Here is a 27,460-nt window from a genome sequence, read left to right on the forward strand (position 1 = left end):
TCCACAACTGTTTTGGTTTCCTGGTTTGGGATGGCAAATGCCTCAGGCCACTTGCTGAAGTAGTCCATCACAACAAGGATGTACCGGTTTCCGTTGTTGGTTTCGGGAAAAGGACCTGCTACGTCTATTGCAATTCTCTCAAAAGGTGCGCCCACATTGTACTGCTGCATCTTGCTTTGGATTTTTCTAGCTGGTCCTTTGCTAGCGGCACAAGTATCACATTTTCGGCACCACTTTTCAACGTCTTCTCTCATACGTAACCAGTAAAATTGCTGTCGTACCTTTTCCAGCGTCTTGTTGATACCTAAATGGCCTCCAGAAGTTCCCTCGTGCATCTCTCGTAGAACATCATTAACCTTTGACTGAGGTACGACTAGCTGCATTACATAGGATTTACCGTCTGCGGATTCCCACTTACGCCTGAGTAGCCCTTCTCTTGCACATGAAGTGAGTCCCATTGCGCCCAATATGCTTTGAGAGTGGGGCTTCGGTCGGAGATGTCGACCCATTCTGGTTTCTCTTGATGTTCCTTCCATGCACGGATGGGTTCGATGTCCGAATCTTCCTGTTGGGCTATTCTGAGTTCTTCGTTACTCCAGGGGCAGATGGGATCAGCTCTCGTTCATCTAGCAGCGACAACTTCCTTTTCTTCTAGTCGTGTGCAATGCTTGCAGTCTTGCTTGCACGGGCGCCGAGATAATGCGTCTGCATTTGAATGCAGCTTTCCTCTTCGATGTTGAATCTGACATTGATACGTCTGAAGTATCTCGATCCATCTTGCTACTTGACCCTCTGGATTTTTGAAGTTCAAAAGCCAATTTAGTGCACCATGATCTGTACGAAGAAGGAACTTCTGTCCATTGATGTACTTATGGAAGTGCTTTGTTGACAATACCAGAGCAAGAAGTTCCCTCCTGGTCACGCAATTGTTTCTTTCTTGTTTCGAGAGTACCTTGCTGAAATAGGCAACGACCTTTTCTTCTCCGTCATGAACTTGCGATAAAACAGCACCAACTCCAACATTACTTGCATCTGCGTCAATGATGAATTGTTTGCCGGGAGTTGGATAGGCCAACACAGGAGCTTCACATAATCGCAGCTTCAGTTCCTGAAAGCTTTTCTCACACTCACCTGACCATTTAAAGGGTTTACCCTTCTCCGTAAGCTGGTGCAAGCTTTTGGTGATTCTCGCAAAATCCTTCACGAATCGTCGATAGTACGTTGCCAGACCGAGGAAACTCCGAAGTTGATGCTTGTCCTGAGGGGTCGGCCAATTTTTCACAGTGTCAACTTTTTCAGGATCAGTCTTTACTCCTTGGGATGAGATGATATGCCCCAAGTATTTAACCTCCGTCTTGAAAAGTGCACATTTCTTTGGATTCAACTTAAGATGTGCTTCTCGTAGCCTTTGGAAAACAGCCTTTAGGTTTTCACAATGGTCATCAAATGTTTTCCCGTAAACGATGACATCATCCAAATAGACTAGGCAAGATTTCCAGGTTAATCCATTCAAAACACACTCCATCAAGCGCTCAAAAGTAGCTGGGGCATTACATAGCCCAAACGGCATGACATTTAACTGCCACAGACCATTTCCTGTGGAAAAAGCCGTCTTCTCCCGATCTTCTGGATGGATTTCTACCTGCCAGTAGCCACTCTTCAAATCCAAAGTCGAAAACCATTGTGCTCATTCCATTGCATCTAGAGTATCGCTGATTCTTGGCAGTGGGTAGCTGTCTTTCTTCGTCACATCATTCAGCCTGCGATAGTCGACACAAAATCGAGTGCTTCCATCCTTCTTTTTGACGAGAACTACCGGTGATGCCCAAGGGCTTTTGGAATTTTCGATTAGCCCGTCTTTCTTCATTGTTGTTATCATTTCTTCAACTTCACCTTGTTTGGCCAAGGGCAGACGTCTTGCTGGTTGACGAATCGGCCTAGCGTCTCCTGTATCGATTCGATGCTGCACCAGTTGTGTTCGGCCGTATTGCCCGCTGGGTGAAGAGAAGATATCAGCATATTCATGAAGAAGCCTTCCCGCAACATTAAGCTGATGTTGACTCAAGTTGTCTGAGTTGAGAATTTGTTTCTTTAGTTTCTCCGAGTTCATAGTCATCTGTGTATCCACCTCGTTGATCTTAGTTATTGCGGCCACAGATTCACATTGCCCAACAACTTCTCCTTTCTTAAGCTTGATTGGGTACGGTTTGATGTTAAGTATCCGTACAGGTACCATGTTGTTCTTTGGTGCCACAAGAGTCTTCCCGATGATGATGTTTTCGGAACTTTGCTCAACTTCTGGTTCAACCATGAGGCGCCGCAGGCGCCCCGAACTTTTACAAAAGTTATATAAATAACGAAGTCTTTCCAATCGATGTTTTATTTTTTTTTACATTCACAAAGGCTCCCCAATTTGTTTCTATTTTACATTTTCAACGGCGCTCGTATTGTTTGTCCTAAACTTTTTGAAGAATGAAGGCGCCCCCCAATTTTGGGTTAATTTATTTGGCTTCCGGAAGGACAATGGTGTCCAAAATCTTCGTTCATCTTTGAAGAACAAGGCGCCCCAATTTCTTTTGAAAGACTAAAGCAATCCTAATATTCCTCCTACCAATTTAATTTTTACAAAGGTGCCCCTATAGTAATGAATAAGGAGAGAGAAGGGAGACGTACAGAATCCCGAAATTAAAAATCCAGAAAGCCCAAAATCCAGAAAACCCTAAATTCCGAAAACCCAAAAACACAAAATCCCGAAAACCCACAATCCCAAAATCCCGAAAACCCAAAATCCAGAAATGCCAAAATTCACAGCTTCTCCATTTCTCATAAAAACTACGTTTGTGTGTGAGAATAAAAAAATAGGTCTGTTCGTTGTTCCCCCCTCCAGGGCACTCTAAGTCATTTCAATTAACTGTGAAAAAATCAGAGTTTCTCGGGTTTTCATTTTACATCGAACACCTCAGAGCTTTAGTTTCATCAGCGAACATCGAACACAGAGGAAATAACTCTGGTTGAAAAAGGAGCTACAAAAAACGCTTGACAACGAATTCGGAGCGACCCAGAGTGCCCTAGAGCTCACAACGAACAAACCTTATACTTATAAAGGTATGTTGTTTTCGATTGGCCGTCCGGAAGCGCCTGGAATCATTAAGAAGCGTGCTGCAAGTTTTTTATTCTCCTAGTGAAAAAACAAAACACAATATTTGATTTTTCACCAATACAGATATTAAATTTTAGAATTGGGTGGAAGCGATTCAAAGTTTTTTATTGAATGAGTGAATCATTGAGTGATTCCAATCGAAAACGACATTAATGTACCTAGTTGAAAAAGTTTTTGAAAAAATATTGTTCAAATAAGACAGTTGACAGCACTGGTTCATTTATTGTAGCTGTGTGTTATAATAGTCTCCGTGATTTTTGTCGTTTTAATTTGTAAATTTTTAAAATTAATTTCAAATTTTTGTTTTAGTGCACTGAAAAAAGTGTACTATTTTGTGTTTACCTATAATAATTCCCTAAATTGTGTTAAAAGTGTTTAAAATTAAATGTTTTAATTTATAGATAATAGTCTCCGGTAATTATTAAAATAAAAAAAAGTTTCCCTCAGTTTGAGTGTTTTTTTTTTTTTTTTCTTTATTTACATGTGTCAGTGTATTTTCCTTATACATTAGCACTTCCCCTTATTTATTAATTCCGTTTATTAGTTTATAGCTCACTTTTTTTTTGTTTGTTTTAATATTTTAAACCCATTTTTTTAGTTTCTTATTAGAATTTGTTTTTAAAATATTTAAAGCGTCCGCGGTTCAAGTGGTAAAAGCGCGGTTCTTTTTGTTTAACTTTTTTTAATGTTAGGGGTCCAGGTTCAATTCCCACTGTCTGACGAAAAATCAATTTCTTTTTTTTTAATTGATTTTCATACAATTTTATTTTTTTTATTTTTTTTTATTTTTTTTATCTATTTTTTTTTCTCATTTAATTTGTTTTTCAATATTATTATTTTTTATTATTTTTTTTTTATTATTTTTTATATTTTTAATTATCATTTTTACATATTTATTTTTTAATTGTATTTCAAATAAATACCATGGTTTGCTCGACTAAAAATTGTTCTGATGGGTCGATTTCTACTCCCTTATATGCTTGTTTCGGACCGTGTGGTAATCTCTACCATGCAAAATGCATTGGTTCCACTAATGGTTTTATTGAAAAGATTTCTAACTCTAAGTTTGCCTATTGGTATTGCCCTGATTGCCGCGAATTATCTATATCTACATTAGCTTTCAAAATGTCTTCTTTTAAAGCAGACATTTTAAAACTCTCAAAAGGTTTCGAAGAACTTCTCAATTTTTTTAATACTGCGGTCTCAAATTTAAATTCTTTTTCCATAACTAACAGTATGGTAAATAACTCCACTTCAACTGATGATTTAGTTCCTGACCTTCCTCAAAATTTTATTTCTTCTCACGATGATGATATTCTTGCTCAGTCTGGTTCCGGTATAAACAAAGCTCATGTACGTACCCAAAAAATTAACAAAAAAAGAAGGAGAGACAATTCATCGAATGTGAAAAATTCTGGTCCATCTCCAAAACGCACAAATCTCAACACAAATCCTCATCCTATTGCTGTATTACCTAATCCTACTCAACCAGTAGCCTCGACAACCACCGTTGCTAGTTCTAATATAATTAAGGCTGTTTCGAAACCAAGATCGATTTTCGTTTCACGGTTAGACCCTAATACATCTCCTGATGATATAATTTCCCATTTAGTTTCTTGTAAAACCATTCCTTCAACAACATCTATTAAGTGCACAAAAATAAGTAAGCCCAATAGTTTTATTTCATCATTTAAAATTGTAACAAACCCAACTTATTTTGATTCCATTTGCAACACTCATAATTGGCCCCTAGAAACCTTAGTTAAAGAGTTCTCTATCACAAAAAAACACCCTGTATCTAAAATACCTTCGACAAAAAACTCAGCAGGATTGCCCTCTTTTACCAAAACGTAAGGGGGTTACGAAGCAAAGCCGCTGACATTTTCATGAATTCACAAACATTTCCACATGATATATTTATTTTAACAGAAACTTGGTTAAATGCTAGCTTTTTAGACACGGAACTATTTTGTCAAGAGTTCTTAGTTTACAGAAAAGATCGCCACGCCGGAAATGCAAAGGAACTCGGAGGTGGTGTCTTAGTAGCGGTTCGAAATAAATTTGTTTCTTCTTCCATATCATTCCCGTTTAAGCTCTCAATTGACTTAATCTGCGTTAAAATTTCTTCAATGACTAAATCAATTTATATTCTAAATGTATATATTCCTCCAAAAAGTACATCATGCTCTTATACAGAGCTTTCGATGGCTTTAGATTACGTACTTGACTTGTCTTGCTCCAATAGCAACATATTACTTTTAGGAGACTTCAATTTACCTCACATTGATTGGGTCCCTTCCGATGATGAAACATATCAAGAAGCTTCACTAACATCTTCACAAAATGAGCTTGCTTTATTAGACAAAATTTTGTATACTGACTTACAGCAGATAAGCTGTATTAAAAACTATAAAAATCGAATTCTCGATTTAGTATTTTCCTCTGACGCTATTAGTACTCTTGTTCTAGAGTCTAGAACTGGTATCACTAATATAGACGGTTACCATCCACCTTTGGATATCTTCTTTGAATGGAGCAATCATATTACTGAAAACAGTAACGATTTTGATTGCTCTTATACTCTTGATTTTAAAAAAGCAAATTTTGAGTTGCTTTCTGAAAACATATCTAGTTCAGGGATAGAAAATATACTTACATTATCTAATATTGATGAAGCAGTTACAAATTTTTATAACATCCTTAACAGCTGCCTTGTAAATTCCATTTCCATGAAAAAATCTAATAATAATAATAATAATTTTAGTCACCCTTGGTACACAAAAGACCTAAAAATACTAAGAAATAAACGAAATAAAGCATGGAAACTTTTTTTAAGAACCCTTTCCCCAGTTGATCACGCTTCTTACGTTGAACTATTTGAAGAATTCAAAACTCATTCAAAAAATTTGTACACCGACTACATAATTGAGAAAGGAAATTCCCTAAGAAAAGATCCAAAGTCATTTTGGAACCTTGTTAACTCAAAGAAAAACTCAGATGGATATCCGGCAAACTTCATTCATGACGATATTACATTACATCAAACATTTGACATTTGCAATGCTTTCGCCAATAACTTTCGTAATTCATTTGTTAATGAGACTGTTGATGTTGACGAAATCTATTTCAAAAATTTACATTCATATTCCGAAACGAGTTGTACGAACATCCCTGTACTGCAAAGTACTGTGTTAGACCTTCTTTCATCCTTAAATGATGATTGTTCTGCTGGCCCAGATGGTGTGCCACCAATAGTATTAAAAAACTGTAGAAACTCCCTAGTTCAGCCTCTAACATTTTTATTCAAACTTTCCATCAAGTCAGGAAAATTTCCCTCCATCTGGAAAAAGTCATTCCTCACTCCTGTTTTCAAGAAGGGTGATAAGACAGATATAAAGAATTATAGGCCTATCTCGAAACTATCCTGCATTCCAAAGGTTTTTGAGCAAGTTGTTTGTGATAGTCTAGCATTTTATAGTAAAAATCTGATAAGTGAAAAGCAGCATGGCTTTGTAAGAAAAAGATCTACTACAACTAATCTTCTTAGCTTCTTAAATAAATGTTCAAATGCATTAGAAAAAGGTAATGAAGTTGACTGCGTTTACACTGACTTTTCAAAGGCATTTGATCAACTTAGTCATAAAATAATAATCTTCAAATTAAAAGCTTTTGGTTTTCCACGTATTTTTATTGCCTGGGTAGAATCTTATCTTAACCAAAGATCCTATCAGGTCAAATTTAGAAACTGTCTTTCAGATCTTTTTATAGCCAACTCTGGCGTCCCTCAGGGAAGTCACCTAGGCCCATTTTTATTCATTTTAGCTATAAACGACGTAATCTCGTGCATAACTTCAAGTGATATTCTCATATTTGCTGATGATATGAAGATTTTTAAAGAAATTAAGTCTGACAATGACCGTATCCTTCTACAAAGCGATATTAACAGTTTTAATGTTTGGTGTGGTAAAAATGGCCTTTCACTTAACCCAGCTAAATGCCAAACAATTACATTCTCGAGAAAACGAGTCATTAATATTTTTGATTACTACATCTTGCAACATAAGCTATGTAGAGTATTTAGCTTCAAAGACTTGGGTGTCCAATTTAGTTCAAATTTAGGATTTACTGAACACATCAATTTTATAGTAAATAAAGCGAGCTCAATGCTTGGTTTTATTAAACGTTGGGCAAAGGAATTTGATGATCCATTTGTTACTCTATCTTTGTACAACTGCTACGTTCGACCCCATCTTGAGTACGCTTCTCAAGTATGGAGTCCTTTTTATGAAGTTCATAAAAACCGAATCGAATCTATTCAACACAATTTTGTACGCTTCGCTCTAAAAGGTCTTCCTTGGACCGACCCTTTCAACTTGCCACCTTATGAACATCGCATTCAACTTCTTCAGATACAAACTTTAGCACAGAGACGTGTAAATAATGATTTAATCTTTCTTCATCAGCTTATTAATTCCCAAATTGACGCCCCTGATCTATTAGCTTGTATTGGTATAAATTATCCGGGTGGATCTCACCTCCTACGAAGATTTGAACCTTTGCATATCGACTTTCATAGAACAAACTATGGTATTAATGAGCCTCTTAGTCGCATGAGTAAACTTTTTAACTTGAACCATTCATCCTTAGACTTTAATTTGACGAAAATGGGTTTAAAAACATTGTTTCGAACCAGTGCTCCACAATCGTGACTGTTAATCAATGTTTTAAATAAATGTTGGATTTTTTGTACTTATAATTTTATAACTTGTAAATTTGTTTGTAATTATTTTGTTTTTATATTGTGCATGTGGGAGGTTGTATTTTTTGTCTACTAACCACTAACATGCACTTATGATGAGCCTCTGATTGTAGTTAAAAGCTTGTTCTAAGCTTACTACATCAAAGAATCTGAAGTGAAAAAAAAAAAAAAGACCAACTGTACCTAATCTTTAAATGTGTTTAAGCAAAAAAGTCAGAGATAAAGGTAGTCTTGTCAATTGAGCCTAAATGACATGAATAATTAATTTTTTTTTTAAGTTAACCTTTTTAAGTTAATACACTGCACATTTTTAATAAATGCATTAACAAGTATATGAGAGGTAAGACATAATCTGCTATTGCTTTTTTTCGTGATTTAAAAAAATTGTTTTTAGATGAATTTTTTTTTAGAGGCGCCACTTGCAATCTTGCCCAGGGGCGCCGGTAGTGCTTAAACCGGCAGGCACATGTCTTCTTTGATGACAGTTCTAATTGTTGTCGAGTTTTCGTTGCCATAGACCATTGGAATCTCTACATTTCTGTATTTCAGGACCTTATTATCTATATCCAAAATGATTCCATGCTCCTTCATGAAGTCGATTCCAATGATGCACTCGTCACATATATCTGCCACCAAAAACACATTTGAAAACTCTAGTTCAGCTATACGGATCGTAAGACGAACTTCTCCGTACACTCTTGCTGCTTCTCCTGTGGCGGTCTTCAGACGGTAGCTGTTGGCGTTATGTAGCCATGTCATCTTTACCAAGTCTCTTCGTACAATAGAGGCGGTGGCACCGCACAGTGGTACCGGTTTCTAAGAAGGACGGCCATAGGGGATTATAGTTAGGATAGCAACAAAATATACTTGAATATGTGTGAAAATGTATTTTTTTAGCAATAAAAAATGAATTAATTTAAAAACAATTGTTTTATAAAGAAATCTTGTATATATTTAATAACAAAATGTACAAACAAATGATTTGTAAGTAATTTTTTTAAATTATTTATTTGGTTTTTTTTTTTTCAATTTCAGTCATAATTGTTATGTTACATTTCAGATTTGAAGCTTGCTTAATATCATATATTTTTATAAAAATATGTGCAAAAACTTAAGGAAAACATAAAAACTCAAAAAAAAAAAAAATTTTTGAAAAAGTTTTAAATACATATGAGAAATATGGGTAAAATTGAAACAATGAGTGTGAAAGAGTCAGTCGTAGCCCGTCGCACTTATTCGCAGACAGATTCAATTGTTTAAGAAACTACACGTGCTAGAGAAAATGTATGTATATGAATCATGTATTTACAGGGTGTCCCACAGTCACCGCCCCAAACGAAAACCATGGATTCCTGAGGTCATTTTAAGTCGAAAAACTTAAGAGGTAATTTTCTCGTTTTCGTCCCGTTTTCGAGTTACCACGGTTTTTATGATTTTTGTTCTCTTTTCCCTTATCTAGCTTTATCTTTGCCAAACTACGTTTGATTTGAAAAATTTTTTTTACAACCAATCAAGAATTTATTACAGTTTTAGTTTGTCTCAAAACTTTTTTTTCTGCGGACAACCGTTTGTCCACAATTTTGCATCAAACACAATTTTCTTCGTTTTTTAAGTTGTTTTTTACACTTTCATATCATTTAAGCCAAAAAAACACGTTAATGATTATTAGTTTTGTGTGCTTTTTATTAAAGCCCAGTTTATTTTCATAAAAAAAATAAGTTTTATTTCATAAAAAAGGCTACTGAAATTAATTAAAAAAAATAAACAAACTAAGTGAATTAAAAAAAAAAATAATTTTTAAATACAAAATTTATTTAAATGAATTAAAACTTTTTCTGAGCTTTATTTATTTGTTCTTTTCTTAACCACAATAGCTCAGAAAAAGTTTTAATTCATGTAAATTAATTTTTTATTTAAAAATTATTTTTTTTTTTAATTCACTCAGTTTGTTTATTTTTTTTTAATTACTTTCAGTAGCCTTTTTTATGAAATAAAACTTATTTTTTATATGAAAATAAACTGGGCTTTAATAAAAAGCACAAAAAATTAATAATCATTAACGTGTTTTTTTGGCTTAAATGATATGAAAGTGTAAAAAACAACTTAAAAAACGAAGAAAATTGTGTTTGATGCAAAATTGTGGACAAACGGTTGTCCGCAGAAAAAAAAGTTTTGAGACAAACTAAAACTGTAATAAATTCTTGATTGGTTGTAAAAAAAATTTTTCAAATCAAACGTAGTTTGGCAAAGATAAAGCTAGATAAGGGAAAAGAGAACAAAAATCATAAAAACCGTGGTAACTCGAAAACGGGACGAAAACGTGAAAATTACCTCTTAAGTTTTTCGACTTAAAATGACCTCAGGAATCCATGGTTTTCGTTTGGGGCGGTGACTGTGGGACACCCTGTATATTGATGACAACATAGTTAAAAGTTTCGGTAAAGTGAGAAGAAAAACAAAAGTATGGAATTTTAACCTGTCCTTTTCTAGTCTGTTTTTTATTGAAAATTTTAAATAAAATAGAATTGTAAACTCTTTAAATAAAGTACATACCTTCAACTTTAAGTTCCATAACAAAAAAAAACTTTAAAAATAATTTTAACCGAAAAATACACTTAAAAGTTTAAGTTGATTCGGGACCAAAAATAAAGCATTGAAATCAGACTTTTTTCGACAACTTTTCATGGTCGATATGAAAAGTTCCGTTATTTTCTCAAAATGTCTGTTATGCTATCTTAAAGAATAGGCTTTTTATAACAAATATATCGAAAAATGACGTCATTATGTTGACATCGATATTTCGGCCTATGGCCTACTACGGAACCACTGTGCACCGGTGTCAATTGTAGCCACGTGTTGTTTGTTGTTTATGGTCGCCTCCACTGTCAGACTTTTGTTGTCTCGTTTAGTCTGTGAGACTTGAATTGTGGTTCTGGGGCCATTGATACCAGAAACCAGCTTCTGCCCCTCGAAGTTGGTTCTTACTCGTTTCCCGAATTGGGAATAAAGCTGAGAATGAGTGTTAGTTTTATCGCTTACCTGTTGTTGGGCAATATTCCTGTTTCCTGTTCTTCTTGGTGGCAATCTACACTGCCGCTGGAGATGTCCTGTCTTGTTACAGTTCCAGCATCGAGGAGCTCCGTCTCGCTGATTTCTTGGGAATGCGAGTTTTTGACAAGAGCATTCCTCCACTGCAACTTCTCTTACCCGATGAACGCCTTGAGAAGCCTGTTCTGCTGCTTCCATAGTTAGTGCGAACGCTAATGCTTCAGGAAGGGAACGTTTTCCAGCTGTTCGTATAGCTCGCTGAAGATTTATGTCAGATACAGCACGAACAAAGGCTTCTGTCACAAACTGATTGATAATGTAACGATGAATTACTGAACTACTTTTAAGATGAAAGTCTGAACACACTACCTACTACTGCAAAGGTAGAAATGTGAACGGACCTTTAATAATCAAGAAACTACCTACCCTCTGAACACATCCCAAAATATCCAACTAGACTGGAAGTATGAAGCGCCCCCTCTTGGAAAGGAAGTTTCGAGAAGCAAAGACGAGAACCTTCGAAGACATTCTCGAATCTCGAAATTCCGGTATAAAAGGGCAGCGTAGACACCGACCGGAGACAGTTTAATCTTGAAAGTGAAAGAGTACAGTACAAAGTGAAATAAAGTGTTGCGAATTGTTGGTAGTAAATAAAGTGATTTAAAAGTGTGTTTGTTTGAGCGAATAATAAAAGTAAATTGAGTTGAAATAGAGTGTGTTCTTATTTGAACGGAAATATAAGTGAAAATTAAATAAGTTTTATTGTGAACCCGGAATAAAACATTACATTGGTGTCAGAAAAGGGGAATAAAACTTATTTATTTGTGCGAATCAGATAATTTCGCGAATAAAATAAAAAATGCGCGTGTGATTTAACAATAAACAAAGTGTAAAACATTTTGAAATAAGTAAAAGTGCTCGCGTTTTGAAAAGTTAAAATGGGTAAAACACTAAATCAGTTAAGTTTGACGGAGCTGAAGGCGGAATTAACTAAGCGAGGTCTTCCTACTGCTGGATCGAAAAATGATCTCATTATTCGTCTACAGGATTATTTAACCCAGAAAAACGAAGATTTGGATACATTTCAATTCGAAGTTGAAATGATAGAAGAACGAGTAAGTACTAGTTCCGATATGTCATCCATGATGGCTGTTCTCCTTGCAAAATTTGAAGAACAGAAAGATCAAATTGAGACACAACGCAAAGAACAGAAAGATCAAATGGAACAACAACGTAAAGAACAAAAGGATGAACAGAAGAATCTTCTCGAAAAAATGGAGAAACATCTAGAAGAACATCGCGATGAGCAAAAGAATCTTCTAGAAGAACAGAAAAATCTTTTAGAGGGAAAGCTTGGTGATTTCGAGAAGAAGTTCACTGCTCTTGACGAGCGTGTTGAAGAAAACAAAGAAAAGCTGTTGGCAATGGACACAAAGTTCGAGGAGAAACTCCAAGACATTACTAAAGAGTTGGACAAGGTTCGAAAAATTAAGGTCCGAGAAAGTTCTGGTGAGTATTCAAAGAAGAAGGAAATGCATCCACCAACCTTTGATGGACAAAGTTCTTGGGCGATCTACAAGAAACAGTTTGAGGCAGCTGCCACAACAAATGGCTGGGATGACGAAGACAAATGTATAGCACTGACTCTTGCTCTTAGAGGTCCTGCTGCTGAGTTATTACAAACTTTACCACCAGAGAAGAATGGTAACTTTAACGCTCTTGTCCACGTAATTGAAAAACGCTTTGGAGATGGCCATATGCAAGAAGTTTTCCGCGTCCAACTCAATACAAGAGTCCAGAAAAGAGGAAAAACTCTGCAACAACTCCAAGCAGATATTGAAAGGTTAACTCATCTGGCATATCCGACAGCAGGAGACGACATTATCAATCAGTTTGCGACAGAAGCCTTTGTTCGTGCTGTTTCTGACATAAATCTTCAGCGAGCGATACGAACAGCTGGAAAACGTTCCCTTCCTGAAGCATTAGCGTTCGCACTTACTATGGAAGCAGCAGAACAGGCTTCTCAAGGCGTTCATCGGGTAAGAGAAGTTGCAGTGGAAGAATGCTCTTGTCAAAGACTCGCATTCCAAAGAAACCAGTGGGACGGAGCTCCTCGATGCTGGAACTGTAACAAGACAGGACATCTCCAGCGGCAGTGCAGATTGCCACCAAGAAGAACTGCTTGCCAACACTGTGGAAACAGGAATATTGCCCAACAACAGGTAAGCGATACAACTAACACTCATGCTCATCTTGAATTCCCATTCGGGAAACGAGTAAGAACCAACTTCGAGGGGCAGAAGCTGGTTTCTGGTATCAATGGCCCCAGAACCACAATTCAAGTCTCACAGACTAAACGAGACAACAAAAGTCTGACAGTGGAGGCGACCATAAACAACAAACAACACGTGGCTACAATTGACACCGGTGCCACCGCTTCCATTGTACGAAGAGACTTGGTGAAGATGACATGGCTACATAACACCAACAGCTACCGTCTGAAGACCGCTAAAGGAGAAGCAGCAAGGGTGTACGGTGAAGTTCGTCCTACATGGCAGAACTAGAGTTTTCGCATGTGTTTTTGGTGGCAGATATATGTGACGAGTGCATCATTGGAATCGACTTCATGAAGGAGCATGGAATCATTTTGGATATCGGTAATCAAGTCCTGAAATACAGAAATGTAGAGATTCCAATGGTCTATGGCACTGACAACTCGACAACAATTAGAACTGTCATCAAAGAAGACATGTGCCTGCCTCCTTCTTCAGAAGTTTTTGTGTGGACCAAGTTAAAGGGGAACTTTGGAAGCCATCGATACCTCATGGTTGAACCAGAAGTTGAGCAAAGTTCCGAAAACATCATCATCATGAAGACTTTTGTGGCACCAAAGAACAACATGGTACCTGTACGGATACTTAACATCAAACCGTACCCAATCAAGCTTAAGAAAGGAGAAGTTGTTGGGCAATGTGAATCTGTGTCCGCAATAACTAAGATCAACGAGATGGACACACAGATGACTATGAACTCTGAGAAACTAAAGACTCAAATTCTCAAATCAGACAACTTGAGTCAACATCAGCTTAATGTTGCGGGAAGGCTTCTTCACGAATATGCTGATATCTTCTCTTCACCCAGTGGGCAGTACGGCCGAACCCAACTCGTGCAGCATCGAATCGATACAGGAGATGCTAGGCCGATTCGTCAACCAGCAAGACGTCTCCCCTTGGCCAAACAAGGTGAAGTTGAAGAAATGATATCGACAATGAAGAAAGATGGGCTGATCGAAAATTCCAAAAGCCCTTGGGCATCACCGGTAGTTCTCGTCAAAAAAGAAAGATGGAAGCACTCGATTTTGTGTCGACTACCGCAGGCTGAATGATGTGACGAAGAAAGACAGCTACCCACTGCCAAGAATCAGCGATACTCTAGATGCAATGGAAGGAGCACAATGGTTTTCGACTTTGGATTTGAAGAGTGGCTACTGGCAGGTAGAAATCCATCCAGAAGATCGGGAAAAGACGGCTTTTTCCACAGGAAATGGTCTGTGGCAGTTCAATGTCATGCCGTTTGGGCTATGTAATGCCCCAGCTACTTTTGAGCGTTTAATGGAGTGCGTTTTAAATGGATTAACCTGGAAATCTTGCCTAGTCTATTTGGATGATGTCATCGTTTACGGGAAAACATTTGATGACCATTGTGAAAACCTAAAGGCTGTATTCCAGAGGCTACGAGAAGCGCATCTTAAGTTAAATCCAAAGAAATGTGAACTTTTCAAGACCGAGGTCAAATATTTGGGGCATATCATCTCATCCCAAGGAGTAAAGACTGATCCAGAAAAAATTGACACAGTGAAGAATTGGCCAACCCCTCAGGACAAGCATCAACTTCGGAGTTTCCTCGGTCTGGCAACGTACTATCGACGATTCGTGAAGGATTTTGCGAGAATCGCCAAAAGCTTGCACCAGCTTACGGAGAAGGTTAAACCCTTTAAATGGTCAGGTGAGTGTGAGAAAAGCTTTCAGGAACTGAAGCTGCAATTATGTGAAGCTCCTGTGTTGGCCTATCCAACTCCCGGCAAACAATTCATCATTGACGCAGATGCAAGTAATGTTGGAGTTGGTGCTGTTTTATCGCAAGTTCATGACGGAGAAGAAAAGGTCGTTGCCTATTTCAGCAAGGTACTCTCGAAACAAGAAAGAAACTATTGCGTGACCAGGAGGGAACTTCTTGCTCTGGTATTGTCAACAAAGCACTTCCATAAGTACATCAATGGACAGAAGTTCCTTCTTCGTACAGATCATGGTGCACTAAATTGGCTTTTGAACTTCAAAAATCCAGAGGGTCAAGTAGCAAGATGGATCGAGATACTTCAGACGTATCAATGTCAGATTCAACATCGAAGAGGAAAGCTGCATTCAAATGCAGACGCATTATCTCGGCGCCCGTGCAAGCAAGACTGCAAGCATTGCACACGACTAGAAGAAAAGGAAGTTGTCGCTGTTAGACGAACGAGAGCTGATCCCATTTGCGGCTGGAGTAACGAAGAACTCAGAATGGCCCAGCAGGAAGATTCGGACATTGAACCCATCCTTGCATGGAAGGAACATCAAGAGAAACCAGAATGGGCCGACATCTCCGACCGAAGCCCCACTCTCAAAGCATATTGGGCGCAATGGGACTCACTTCATGTGCAAGAAGGGCTACTCAGGCGTAAGTGGGAATCCGCAGACGGTAAATCCTATGTAATGCAGCTAGTCGTACCTCAGTCAAAGGTTAATGATGTTCTCCGAGAGATGCACGAGGGAACTTCTGGAGGCCATTTAGGTATCAACAAGACGCTGGAAAAGGTACGACAGCAATTTTACTGGTTACGTATGAGAGAAGACGTTGAAAAGTGGTGCCGAAAATGTGATACTTGTGCCGCTAGCAAAGGACCAGCTAGAAAAATCCAAAGCAAGATGCAGCAGTACAATGTGGGCGCACCTTTTGAGAGAATTGCAATAGACGTAGCAGGTCCTTTTCCCGAAACCAACAACGGAAACCGGTACATCCTTGTAGTGATGGACTACTTCAGCAAGTGGCCTGAGGCATTTGCCATCCCAAACCAGGAAACCAAAACAGTTGTGGATAAGATTGTCTTTCATTGGGTGAGCAGGTTCGGAGTACCCTTGGAACTTCATTTCGACCAAGGAAGGAACTTCGAATCCAAGATCTTTCAAGAGGTTTGCTCACTCCTTGGCATCAAGAAGACGAGAACAACACCGCTTCATCCACAATCTGATGGGATGGTTGAGCGATTTAACAGGACACTTAAGGAACACCTGTCAAAAGTAGTCAATGATAATCAACGAGACTGGGACCGACATATTCCATTATTCTTGATGGCTTATAGAAGTGCAACACATAGTTCTACTGGACATACACCATCGGAAGTCCTATTTGGCTCAACAATACGCCTGCCAAGTGAAATAAAATTTGGAAGTGTTCCAAACGAGCCACATGAAATGCATGAGTACGTAGATAACCTGAAAGGAACACTGGCTGACATTCACCAACGGACAAGGACAAATATAAAAGCGTCTAGTGACAGGATGAAAACAAGATATGACGCACGAGCGACAGCAACAGGGTTTCAAGAAGGAGAACTTGTGTGGTTTTACAATCCCCACCGACAAAAGGGACTATCACCGAAGCTACAACAAAACTGGGAAGGCCCTTACACAGTAATGACCAGAATTAACGATGTGGTTTACCGTATACAAAGAGAAGAAAGAAGCAATGGAGTTGTTCGGGACGAACAATCCTAAGAGGGGGGCAATGTAACGATGAATTACTGAACTACTTTTAAGATGAAAGTCTGAACACACTACCTACTACTGCAAAGGTAGAAATGTGAACGGACCTTTAATAATCAAGAAACTACCTACCCTCTGAACACATCCCAAAATATCCAACTAGACTGGAAGTATGAAGCGCCCCCTCTTGGAAAGGAAGTTTCGAGAAGCAAAGACGAGAACCTTCGAAGACATTCTCGAATCTCGAAATTCCGGTATAAAAGGGCAGCGTAGACACCGACCGGAGACAGTTTAATCTTGAAAGTGTGTTTGTTTGAGCGAATAATAAAAGTAAATTGAGTTGAAATAGAGTGTGTTCTTATTTGAACGGAAATATAAGTGAAAATTAAATAAGTTTTATTGTGAACCCGAAATAAAACATTACAATAATGTCGTCTCCTGCTGTCGGATATGCCAGATGAGCTAATCTTTCAATATCAGCTTGGAGTTGTTGCAGAGTTTCTCCTCTTTTCTGGACTCTTGTATTGAGTTGGACGCGGAAGACTTCCTGCATATGGCCATCTCCAAAGCGTTTTTCAATGACCTGGACAAGAGCGTTAAAGTTACCATTCTTTTCTGGTGGTAAAGTTTGTAAAAACTCAGCAGCAGGACCTCTAAGGGCAAGAGTCAGCGCTATACATTTGTCTTCGTCATCCCAGCCATTTGTTGTGGCAGCTGCCTCGAACTGTTTCTTGTAGATCGACCAAGAACTTTGTCCATCAAAGGTTGGTGGATGCATTTCTTTCTTCTTTAAATACTCACCAGAACTTTCTCGCACCTTAATTTTTCGAACCTTGTCAAGTTCTTCGGTAAAACTTTGCATTTTAACTTCCATTCCTTTCAATTTGTCATCGAATTTTATTTCTACTTTCTCGAGTTTTCCTTCAACTTTCTCGAACTTTTCTTGAGATTGTTTTTCAACACCTTTGATGGAAGCATCAAGAGCAACGAACTTGTTCTCTGTTGTTTTTCTAATTGTTCTCTCTGTTCCTTGCGTTGTGTCTCAATTTGTTCAAGAAGATTTTTCTGTTCATCCTTCTGTTCATTACGTTGTGCCTCAATTTGTTCAAGAAGATTTTTCTCGAACTTAGTAAGGAGAACAGACATCATGGACGACATATCGAAAGCGGAACCAGTACTTACTTGTTCTTCTGGCATTTCAATTTCGAATTGAAATGTGTCCAAATTTTCGTTTATCTGGGTTAAGTAACCCTGCAGACGAATAATGAGGTCATTTTTCGATCCAGCAGTAGGAAGACTTCGCTTAGTTAATTCCGCCTTCAGCTCAGTCAAACTTAACTGATTTAATGTCTTACCCATTTTAACTTTTGAAAAAGCGAGCACTTTTACTTATTTCAAAATGTTTTAAACTTTGTTTATTGTTAAAACACACGCGCACTTTTTATTTTATTCGCGAAATTATCTGATTCGCACAAATAAATAAGTTTTATTCCACTTTTCTGACACCAATGTAATGTTTTATTTCGGGTTCACAATAAAACTTAATTAATTTCCACTTATATTTCCATTCAAATAAGAACACACTTTATTTCAACTCAATTTACTTTTATTATTCGCTCAAACAAACACACTTTTAAATCACTTTATTTACTACTAACAATTCGCAACACTTTATTTCACTTTGTACTGTACTCTTTCACTTTCAAGATTAAACTGTGTCCGGTCGGTTTCTACCATAGAGGAAGGAATACCTAGAGACGCGACTTCGGTTGGTTTTTCTCTTCCACCCTACAAGCTGCAATGAGAGGAAAAACTCCACAGTGCTTATATGTGGTAGTTCTCCCGTGCATTTTAAATGTCACCAACACATTCAACTGTGGAGTTGAGCTCAAAACAATTAAAAACAATTTAAGTGCTCAGAAGGAAATAAATTCATAAAAAAATAATATAATAAATTCAAAACACGAACCTTTTTTTTTATTTCTGTACATATTTATTGAAAGGTGGGTGTCTGGAGTGAGCTATTTGAGCTATTCAAGTTCATGTACAAACCAAAATCATGTTTAAATTCAAAATTTGTGAGGACATCTACTGGTAAAAGGAAGGTATTAAACGAATTGTACTTTTCACACGTATTCACAGATAGGAAAACAAGAGAAAAATAAGAAAGATTATCTGAAATTTAATTTGCGGGTGTTTTAGGTAAGGGGGGTACGAGTCGGCTCTCTAGGTATTCCTTCCTCTATGGTTTCTACGCTGCCCTTTTATACCGGAATTTCGAAATTCGAGAATGTCTGCGAAGGTTCTCGTCTTTGCTTCTCGAAACTTCCTTTCCAAGAGGGGGCGCTTCATACTTCCAGTCCAGTGGGATATTTTGGGATATTCAGCAGTCGAGGGAATTTCTTATGGATGTGTTCAGAGGGTAGTTTCCTAATTTATTAAAGGTGCGTTCACATTTCTACCTTTGCAATAGTAGGTAGTGTGTTCAGACATTTATCTTAAAAGTAGTTCAGTAATTCATCGTTACAATATTTAAAAAAAAAACGGCAGCACTTACAGTTATAAAAATAATGAGCCCTATCGAGGTATCCGTTCGGAGAAAGTTCCGAAACGATAGCCCGTTCCGATCGGAACTTACATTTCTTTCAAGGTATCTTAATTTCAACAAACCTCTCTTGCTGAGGCTTTGTCGCTGTTTTTTATTAATCTACACTAAAAAATAAAAATTATATTTACATTTTTATATTTTTTTCCCTGTGAAATTGATCTTTTCTGAAAATATTCCGCAACAATTTTGTGTCGGAGAATTTCCGATGAAATTCAAAGCACAACTGTCAAGAAGTCTTTGCTGAACACACTTCATCGCAATGCGTTGATGGGCGCCATGTTTCATATGAAGATTCTCCGATATGTCAATCGGAGCGGATACCTCGATAGAACATTCTCCGATTTCGAACAAATCGGAAAAAAAATTTCTCCGAACGGATACCTCGATAGGGCTGAATAACTTTTTTAAAAGCTAGAATATCACCTAGAATATCATAAATTTTAAATTAAGTTATTTCAAATAAAGGTTTTTGAAATATTTGATTTTAAAGTCAAAATTTTGAGAAAAAAATTTAAAAACACATTGGGTAGGTTCAGAAACGTTAGGGGCTAAATATTTAGGTAATTTATCGGTCTCTGATTGGTCAACTGTCAAAAGAAAATACTTCCAATTTAGGTAATTTTATTGGAAAGCTAACTGGAAAGTTAGGCAAGACATTTAGGAAAGTTTTTTTTTGGCAACATGACAGCTGATTGTTTTTAAGGCCGTGTGTGAATTGCGTTAAATAGTTAACACCGTGTAAAATTTTTGACACTATTGAGGTGAAAAAAAATTCAGCTGTATAAACTATTGTTTAATATTTTTCTCTGCCTCTTTTCTGCCATGAAACTCCTTTTTAATAAAAAAAAAAACACCAAACAAAAGCATCTGCAAAAAAAATTTAACTCAAATTTAACTCAAATTTAACCAGGTCCCAGAGCCCAATAGATTTTTAACAGCTGAAAAATTTGTATTCACCTCAATAGTGTCAAACATTTAACACGGAATTAAGTATTTAACGCAATTCACACACGGCCTTATTATAGAATTTCGTTAACAGACAACAGAGTTAAATTTATTTGTGTGAAAAACTAGTAAAATGTGCATTATCGGTTATAATTAATGATATTTATTTATTAAAATGAAGTTAAATTTGGTGTCTGCCCCATGCGTTTTTGGCAAGATGGGGATCAGCTAAGGTCAGGTTGCATAGCTGTGTTGTTCCTTAACTCCTCAATAGTTAAACAACCAGAAATGCAATTTTACCATCGATACAAGGTTCCCAATTTTCAGTGGTGGTGTGAGCGCTGTCATAATCCGTGCCGAAGAAATGGAAGGCTGGGGGATAAGCCAGTCGAGAACGAGCTCTTTCGGATGCCTTGGCAGGATCCATCATAATTTTTGCCTTGTCCCGGTAATCGGCTCTGCCGGGGTTGACCTTTCCTTTTCGACCTACTCGTGCGACTTTAATTTAAAACTCAAATTTAAAAATGGACAAAAATGACAAAACAGACTGTACGACTTCCCAGATGGAAGATGAACTTCTGGCCTCGAGCCAGGAGACAATCGGAGGTTGTTCAGATAATGTTGGAGGCACTAGCATTTCTGAGCAACCTTCAAGAACTGGAAGTGCAGGCGGTACCAGCGGTACCCCTGTACTTCGACCCGCAATAAACCAAATAAAGCCTTCGGGTAGCAAAGCCAGCTAAAGCGATTCTACCCGGCGTAAGAGAAGATCAGCAAGTTCGCATCGGAGAGCGGATTTCAATAGGGCATCCTTCATTCTCAGCAAAGATTGCTTTAAATGAGGAAGCTAGAACTCCGCACGAAAACGATGCTGCTGATAAGATCAAATATGGGAAGATTGTTGAGGAGTACAACAATCTTCTCATTGAGCCAAAAAAGTCCGTTAAGAGAATTAGATCACCTGAGGAAGCTAATCCTCCTCAGAAAAAGTCTAAAGCAAACGGCACCAACAAGAAAGCACCATCTCATTGAGCGGTGCAATCGCGCACTTTAAATGAGATTGTCAGAGACGATCTTCAAGTGGCGGTTGTAGATGAGCTCTCCACTGACAACAGAGCTCTGATGTCAGTGTGGAAATCCATCGAGGCTAAGCTTTCTAAGATGGTCTTTCTATATACCTTATCTGCAACTGAGGGACCCTACCCAAGTTTCGACTCTAGTGAGATGCTTAGGGGATACAGGGTAATCAAGTGCGAGGATGTGTTCTCGCACAATATTTATTCAAAAACTTTTTCAACTACATTTATGTCGTTTTCGATTGGAATCACTCAATGATTCACTCATTCTGAAATCCAATAAAAAAATTTAAATCGTTTCCACCCAATTCTGATATTTAAGAGTGCTTACGTTGAACCTATTTGCAATTATTTAAATCTTCACTTATGTAGTCTTTTAAAGTACAATATTTTACAAGTAACCCATTTCGTGAATAGGTACATATTAGAGCCCCCGCACACTACAAACTTTCTATCGGCCGACAGTTTAGTCGGTCTCTTAATCAGAATTAGAGCCCCCGCACACTACAAACTTTCTATCGGCCGACAGTATAGTCGGTCTCTTAATCAGAATGAAAATGTATGAGAGCGCGCACACTACAACGATTAAGTATCGGCCGATCAAAAAGTTTGTTTGATCGAAAAAAAAGTTTGTTTTGCTACACAATTGCCTTCAAACTAAAATATTTTCTAGCGACCCGATTGTTTAGTCGGCTGCCTGTGCGCACACTAGGAGCCCAACCCGACTAAGCTATCGGCCGATAGAAAGTCTGTAGTGTGCGGGGGCTCTTAAAATGTATGGGAGTGCGCACACTACAACGATTGAGTATCGGACGATCAAAAAGTTTGTTTGATCGAAAAAAAAGTTTGTTTAGCTACACAATTGCCTTCAAACTAAAATATTTCTTACCCAGCCAACTTTTTAGTCGCCTGCCTGTGCGCACACTAGGAGCCCAACCCGACAAAACTATCGGCCGATAGAAGTTTGTAGTGTGCGGGGGCTCTTAATTTTCTTTTGACACATAAATATGACTGTACAGCTGAGAGTTTATTGATATTCTTTTCGGTACAGTTTTTTACTCATTATTATTACAGTCTGGATATTCTCCATAAACTATTTTGTCTCGTCGGTCTATTCTTTTCCATATCCGGAAAAAATAAAGAAACACACTCCATCTCCATATTACCATCTATGATTTAGTGATTTATACATAAGGGCGCCTTTGAAAAAATTAAATTGGTTAGAGGAATATTAGGATTGCTTTAGTCTTTTAAAAGAAATTGGAGCGCCTTGTTCTTCAAAGATGAACGAAGTTTTTGGACATAATTGTCCTTCGGGAAGCCAAACAAATGAACCCAAAATTTTGGGGTGCCTTTATTCTTCAAAAAGCTTAGGACAAAAAATTAAGAGCGACTTTGAAAAAGTAAAATAGAAAAAAATTGGGGCGCCTTTGTGAAAGTAAAAATAAATAAAACATCGATTGTAAAGACTTCGTTATTTACATAGACTTTTGTAAAAGTTCCTGCTTCCTTTGGCGCCCCTTGGGCGACGGCTGCCCCCCCTAAAACCGGCCCTGCAGACACACCGAAATAATGACTTACAACAGATGCACTAATTTCAATGTTAAGTTCCCCCGTTTTGCCCACTTTTTAACAAATGGAAGCCTAAACAAGTCTGTCAGTTTTATACGCTTGAAAGACGTAAAATGCTTTACCTTACTTTACCAACATTGAAAAAGAACGTTTGTCAAAATACTTTTTCCTTCAGAAATTAGCACTTTTTATACAAATAAAATGCACGACTGGGGTCGCACGTCCTTGCTCTTATGCTAAAAGTAACTCTAATTTTAAAGCTTTTTATTCAAGAAACACCGTTTTAAATTATGTTTTACAAAAAACCAAGTATGCCATTTTATTACTTGCATAAAAAGGTATTTTTAGAAAAAAATTTTCCAAAATCGTTAGAGCCGTTTTTTAAAAAAATAATTTTTTATATGTAGGTACATATGTATATAAAAAATTTCTAACATTTTTCAAAAAAAAAGTTGGTATGCCGTTTTAAAGAAATAATTAATTTACACATAAAAACGAAATTTCAAAATTTTTCATCAACCCGTTTTCAAAAAATTGATTTTTCGAAAAAAAATTTTGAAATATTTTTTAAAAATCCAAAACTGCACTTTTTGAAAATTTTCTAAAGTTTTAATATTACCTTTATCTAAACGCTTTTGCATAAAAATTTTCGTTGAAATCGGGTTAATTTTGTACGAATTATTCAGAAACCAAAAAAAAACCGTTCTATGGCAGGTACCGTTAATAACGGTACAAAAAATATTTTTTTTATTCCAAAAGTTGGATCTTATGTGTAATACTACATATACAAATTTTGATCAAAATCGTTAGAGACGTTTTTGAAAAAAATTAACTTTTCTATTTCCGTTATATGGCAGGTAGCGTTAGTTTTGGTCATACAAAAAATTCAATTTTCCCTCTAGGGAATCACCAAAAACTGCTAACTACCAAGTTTGAAGAAAATCACTTCAATCGTTTAGGCTATAGCTCGAGGTATAGATAGACAGGTACAGACAGACAGACAGACAGACAGACAGACAGACAGACAGACAGACAGACAGACAGACAGACAGACAGACAGACAGACAGACAGACAGACAGACAGACAGACAGACAGACAGACAGACAGACAGACAGACAGACAGACAGACAGACAGACAGACAGACAGACAGACAGACAGACAGACAGACAGACAGACAGACAGACAGACAGACAGACAGACAGACAGACAGACAGACAGACAGACAGACAGACAGACAGACAGACAGACAGACAGACAGACAGACAGACAGACAGACAGACAGACAGACAGACAGACAGACAGACAGACAGACAGACAGACAGACAGACAGACAGACAGACAGACAGACAGACAGACAGACAGACAGACAGACAGACAGACAGACAGACAGACAGACAGACAGACAGACAGACAGACAGACAGACAGACAGACAGACAGACAGACAGACAGACAGACAGACAGACAGACAGACAGACAGACAGACAGACAGACAGACAGACAGACAGACAGACAGACAGACAGACAGACAGACAGACAGACAGACAGACAGACAGACAGACAGACAGACAGACAGACAGACAGACAGACAGACAGACAGACAGACAGACAGACAGACAGACAGACAGACAGACAGACAGACAGACAGACAGACAGACAGACAGACAGACAGACAGACAGACAGACAGACAGACAGACAGACAGACAGACAGACAGACAGACAGACAGACAGACAGACAGACAGACAGACAGACAGACAGACAGACAGACAGACAGACAGACAGACAGACAGACAGACAGACAGACAGACAGACAGACAGACAGACAGACAGACAGACAGACAGACAGACAGACAGACAGACAGACAGACAGACAGACAGACAGACAGACAGACAGACAGACAGACAGACAGAATAAGTTTAATTATACTAAACTTTAATTAATAAGCAATACGAAACGCGAATCTAATTATTTTATTACTTTAATAAAAGAAAACAAACGAAAGCGCGACTTAAACGAAATTAATTTAATGAGGTAAATGACAACTGTCAAACAATGAGCGCGTTCGATGAAATAACAACTTGCAAACATACAACTTTTTGATACACTTTATTAATCCGTCCGATTAATAAAATGTATCAAACAACAATAAAAAAAAAAATACACAACAATAAAAAAAATTATCTAAATGGAAATTAAATAAAAGTAAACACAGGGTGTTACTTCTACTTACTAGGGTGGGCGCCAGGAAGATCCGATTAAGCCTTCATGTTAAAAACACCATCTCCAAAAAAATTGAACACGACCGACTCAGTTGGTATTGCCATGTTCAAAGGAGAGATCCTGAGAACCCCGTCAAAAAAGCAATATCATACAACGTTCCAACACGAAATAAAAAGAAAGGTAGGCCTAAAAACTCCTGGTACAAGCAAATGCAAAAACACCAGCATTCAGTTGGCCTTAGAAATGGAACAATACAAAACCGGGAGGCTTGCCGCCGATTTCTGAGATCAACCCGGCGAACCCCACAAGCGGATCACTAGTGTGAAGCAGTAACGTGGGATAGTTATGATCCCCTCGACATCGAGATCATAACAGCGCCGAGAAAAAGGAAGAAGAAGAAGAAGAAGGGTGGGCGCCAGGAAACTTTTTAAGTGGAAGTTTACCAAAACCAGACCTAATCTGAAAAGTAATCTTCAAAATTTGAAAATAAAGGATATGAATTTATTTCCTAATTGGAATTTAAGAAATTTTATTTTTTAAAGACTGGGAAACCTTGGTAGTCCTGGACTAAAACCCAGTATCTTTTCGAAAACAAGAAATAGTACAATAATAATTTATTCGAAATGACGAATGAAATGAAAAATGTAGATATGTAAAAGATAAAAGAAAACCAAAAGCAGAAGTAAAATTACAATTTCTTTGTGCCAAAAAGATACAAAGCAAAACCACTTTGGGAAAGATTCCGAAAGACAACGGTAAGTTACAACGGTCGCGAGTCCCGCAAAATATCGGGATAAAACAAAACGGAACGAAGGCCTAATCGGTTACAAATTAATCCCACTTTAGGGCCACTAAAAAAAAAAACGAAATTTCAAATACTAATTTTTCACAAATAAAAACCAAATACTTATCTCAACAATTGAATCCTTTATCCTGGTCAATATTCCCGACAAATTTCCTCCCTTAAAATGGCTCTATCGGACCTCCTCCGAATTAAAATTTTCCTCCAAAATTTTACCACAAAATATTCGCCCCAACTGGACTTATATTTTCTCAATCGCAAGTTAACTCTCAAAAATAAAATCGCAAAAATCGTAATAATTTTTCGTTTAAACTTTTCACCACTAAACGAACATGCCGCCAAAACGAACATGCCGCCACGACCATATGGTCATCCTCTTCTGATCTTAGTGCATTGAGGTTTTCTGTCTCGGTCTAACAACAGCACCCTGCCTATTGGCTAGCGGCCTGCTCTGATGTCGAAAAACCATCGCATGCGATCTCATGCGTTGGAGATATTCTCACCAACAGTGGCTCAGTGGACGCATTCAGCCCGCTTCCGCCAATTCCATTTATAAAGAATTAAACGAAAAACTATTTAAAAATCACGCAAAGTCCCCAGCCCAAACCGGCCCAGAACTAATAAATTGGAGGAAAGTATTTCTTCTAGACGGAGTCACGATAATTTACATTTTCAAATTAAACCGCAAGAAAGGATTCAAACGCGAAAATTAAATAAACTAAAACCGTAGACCTTCGCGCAGACAATTAGGGGAAGGGAAACACATCGCAAAGTGGTTTTACTTTTTGTGCAAGGCACTTATGTTGGGCACTCGGCCATACTAAATTTACGTTGGTGAATTATAATTCACATTTACGTTGGGCATGGGTAAATACTTCATGCCTTTATATCCTGGGTGAGTCATCTCTCACAAACATATCAAATGTATCTTTCTTCAAGTAATTTTATGGACCGCCCGTCCAAATAGATATAATTCTCAAAAAGTATGGACCGCCCGTCCAATACTGACTTTATAGTCTGTGTGAACCATCAATCACACGTCACACTTTATGTTGCAATGTAAACCTGTTTTATTTGCTTTTCCAAGATACTCAAAGAACAAGCTTCTGGCTGATGGACCAGGTCTCTAATAATCTCTTCGAGCATTTTGGAGCAGCAAAAGAATGGGATTCAAGAAAATGATTAAAAGGGAATGGAATGGGGAGGTAAAACTTGTTGTGGTAAAATTTACCGCAACAAATCCCACCTTTACCTCCTCGAAAATGTGTTTACATTTCGAAGAACTGTAACACATTTTCAAAAATGTACCCAGGATGAAAAAGGATTTTCCATCAGAAAAAAAATTTCAAAAATCAAAAATTTTAAAATATAAAATCAAAAATGAATAAGCTGAAAATCAAAAGTTAGTGTGAATTATAAGAATTAATAAAATATATACGAAAATAATAATAAAAAAAACTAAAAAA

Source organism: Episyrphus balteatus, chromosome 4, assembly GCF_945859705.1.
Source record: "Episyrphus balteatus chromosome 4, idEpiBalt1.1, whole genome shotgun sequence".
Lineage (NCBI taxonomy): Eukaryota > Metazoa > Arthropoda > Insecta > Diptera > Syrphidae > Episyrphus > Episyrphus balteatus.